Here is a 4,157-nt window from a genome sequence, read left to right on the forward strand (position 1 = left end):
TATCTTTATATCATTAAAAATTTGAAATATCATATGTGTAGGTTGAATCTTTATACATTCTCGACTCTCATGAATTAATTGTGTCGGGGTACTGAAAAAGCATTTCATAATTGAAGCAATTATGTTGCCAATGGAAGAGTACTAAGTTGAAATATATTCTGCCTGTTTTACTGCAAACTACTTAACATGAATTTTCATATTAAGTAGGCTAATAATCATTCTGGAAAATTTTAATTTTAGAATTTTTGATGAAGATAACTGTATCTCGAAGTATGTACCATGAAATCTGTTGCCTATTTACATAACGGTGTCCAGCTGCTCTAGAGTTAGAATATAACCCATTTCAAACAGCTGTTTGGAAATGAAGTTCGCATTTTAGATTGGTAGAAATGTTTAGCTGGTCTGACTCGGCAATGTTCCAGTCCTTTTTTACCATTTCCAAGTCCAAGAGATCGAATCGCATGATGAGATTGTAACCCCCCCCCCCTTCATTCACCGGCTGCCTCACAGAGGCGTCAATACATTCAATGATATGAGGGGGAGAAGCGTCGACCGAGCAGTGGCAAGGGGTATACGTCTTTTGTCCTCTAATGAAGAAAAGCCTTTTTGTTTGGCCAATCCTTAATCTAGATAAGGGCGTTTGAACATTGCTTCGACTGGTGCACGCCAGAGACAAGCCTGGACACCTACCGGCATACCAGTCATGCTCTGGGGGAATCCTCCATTTCGTTTTTGTTCTTAGTTTAAACTAGGCGTGGATCTCTGCGGCCTGCAGTCTAGAAGAGGGGAGATTGGGACTTCGGTTTCCTTCCTTGGCCTAGAGCATCTGCAATTTCATTTCCGTGGATGCCCATATGAGAAGGGATCCACTTTATGCTCACTGACCCCGTCCTTGCGAATGTAACCATTTTGTTCGGATTACAATTGGATATTTTTCTCCACCATCGATTCAGTTTTCGGTGCTCTAATGTGGTAATCGAAGGTATATTCTATATTTTTCAGAAAAAATTTGTAACATAGCTGATCTAGTTACTATGTATTTCAAAGCAAACTAGTAATTTTTTTTCAGAATTTTAAAAATGAAATCTTGCACAGAAACATTTTTTTTTTATGACTGTTACTGCAATAAGAAATTTAGAGTCAATTAAATACTTGGAAGTAAAAATTATCATAGCTCTTCAGTGAAAAACTCCCGGCGGCTATTAGTGTAAATTCTTTACTTAACAAGTAATATCGACTTTTTTAGTTTTAGTATGAAAAAAAAATGCTTTTTCACTACTAATGGCAAATATTTTAATTTTTTCGCATCTGATCAGAAAATGCGGTCAGATGTTTATACCGAAAAATCAAATATTTCTTATTGCCATTACGAAAAATTCAGTTCTTTCTTACTCCTTTAAAACTTGCACTCGATTTAGTTAATGTTGCCACTTCAGTAATAGTTTGATTATCGTGACTTTTTTTCTGTTCACGGACCAAACCAAGGTTATAGTCGACATTTGTTTAGCAAATTCGAAAATTCTTCCCAAATTTTTAAATATTCCGACCTATTTCATCCTCGGCGCTTTTGACTTTTTCAAAAAGGAAAGACCACATAACTCTTTCAGAAAGAGGTTGTATGTAGGGATTGCAATACCGGACCAAAATTTCAATACCGGTATTCGGTATTTTTTAGATCTTAATACCGGGATACCGGTTTTAATACCGGTATTAGAAATTTTGGAAAAAGAAATAAAACACAGGTGTTTCTTTGTTTTATTTGCCAGTTTCATTAGAGAGTGTAAATGTTACAAAAAATAATTTGTAACTTATAAAATATAGCAGTATATAAAGAGTCGCAAAAAAGTAAAGGAACATCTTATTTATTTAAATCAAAAAAAAAAGTGTAAATATCACTATTCAGTCTGTGGTACTATTAAAATTTTTTGAAATTTGATAATAAAAAACATAATGCATCAATTGTACTATCATTAAGCCTGAGAAGTAATTCTGTGAAAAAATTACCAGCTGTCAAAAACGCTGTTTCGGCATCTACGCTAGTTGGTGGTATTGTTAGCAATGCGCGATATACTTTTTCCAAGTATTTACCTCTAAATCCCTCATCTTCAAATAAATCGATTTCTCGTCGGATGGTTTTGGATATAGCTGATTTCTGTATTGTAATTTGGTACTTTGAAATTTTTATCTATCGCTAATTCTAATTTTTGTTCAAGAGACAATTCATTTTCACTATCGACATTAGTGTCATCATAATCTTCGATAAGTGAACCGTATTCTTCTGAATGTGTATAGGTTTGTGGGTAAAAACATTTAAGAAAATTTACTATAAATTTAATCAGATTTGAATTGGTTCTTTTTTTTCCTTTTTATTTTTAAAATCATTATAATTAAGTAAATACCATAAGACATTTTCTATTTCGGTATGCCTTTCTTCTGTGTGATTTTTCAATGTAATATATAATTCTTCAGATAGTGATGTGTGCTGTTCTTTCAGTGACTGCAACATGAAATTTATTGTTGCATTAGCTGTTAATAAATTAGAATCTCTCTGACATAATGCATCCACAGTTAGTTTTATTGGAATTAGAGCTGTTGCAGTTCTGGATATTGAGTCGAATTCACTATCTGGAAAATTAATTTACGAGTTGAAGTCGATTATTGCTTCTTGAATTGGATTTCTTAGTTTCAAAAATCGTTCCATCATTAGGAGTAAACTATTTCAACGTGTTTTAGAATCTAATATTAACATATATTCTGTTTTATTTTCAATTAGTATATATTTTAGTAATATGTCGTTTTTTATAGGGGAACGTTTAAATATCTTAACAATTTTTTGAACTTTATAAACTATGGGAAGCAATTCGTGATTGGTTGATATTTCATCCTCATTAGAAATATCTTCTTCAGCAATGAGATTGTCATTATTTTTGGATATTTTTGGATCGCTCACTCTCACTCTTACTCTCTTCAAAGTTGGAATCCGAAGTTTCTATATCCACAGTATTTGGATTCTTCTGTTCTTTATTTTTTGATATCTATTACTCCTAATTGAATTCTATCAGCATAAAACAATTGCTGATTTGCACGAATCAACTTTCTAACTTTGTTCATAACTGTTGCTCCATCAGTCGTTATGGATACAATATTTTCTTTCAGGGATAATCCGTTTCGCTAATTTAGATTTAAGCAATTAAGCCATTAATTTCGTCTGTTAGGGAGATATAAAAGCAAAAACGTATACTATTTTGCTATGTTGGCGATTTCTGAACATTTAGTGGAGACAATTTTAAAAATTTCTAGTAAATACCGAAAAACCGGTATTTAAACTTGTGAATACCGGTATTACAAAATCGTACAAATAGCTCAAAATACCGGTATTCGGTATCCCGGTATACCGGTATTGCAATCCCTAGTTGTATGGGTGAAAACTAAAGTTGTGTGGAGAAAAAAAACAAAAAAAAACATATATAATTGTGTTTGTTTTGTTTTAAAATTCCATCCTCAAACAAAAACAAAAAATTCTTTTAAACTTACTAAAAGTATGCATTTGCTTTCGATTGATGTTAAGGATGGCAATGAAATCCAGGTCAGTTAAGAGTTATTTTCATATGCAAGGAGTTCTACAATTGGTTTTAATTCACACCATTACCGAAAAAGCAACTTCAACTGTAGGATGAATATTAAAAGGAAGTAGTATCTTCAGTAGAAATTGGAAAAACTTTGTTGCGAATATAACCGGAAATGTGTCATTTTACTAAGATTAAAATTCTATTTAGTAATGTAATTACTAATGTGTCGATAAATAGAAAAATATACATTCAAGATTTTGTCGGTATCCACCAAAAAAAAAAAAAAATTGACGCGCGACCTACAGTTTGGGTGCTTTTGTTATAAATCCAAGGCGAATTGAAGCCGTCGTTAGTTTTGTGAAATAGTTATACAAATGTAAAAACACATTTCCATTAATTTGGGAGGAATGCTTAAATAGAGGCCGACGATTATTGCAATCTTGTATGTTTCAAATATATTTACATTTTTACCTTAAACTTTTTCAATTACTTAATAAATGTAAAATGTTTTTACTATATTTGTCATTTGTTAGTTGAAATCAGCATGCTCTGATTTTTTTAAGTGTTTTACTGAAGAATTAAAAAAAA

Source organism: Argiope bruennichi, chromosome 7 (assembly GCF_947563725.1).
Source record: "Argiope bruennichi chromosome 7, qqArgBrue1.1, whole genome shotgun sequence".
Lineage (NCBI taxonomy): Eukaryota > Metazoa > Arthropoda > Arachnida > Araneae > Araneidae > Argiope > Argiope bruennichi.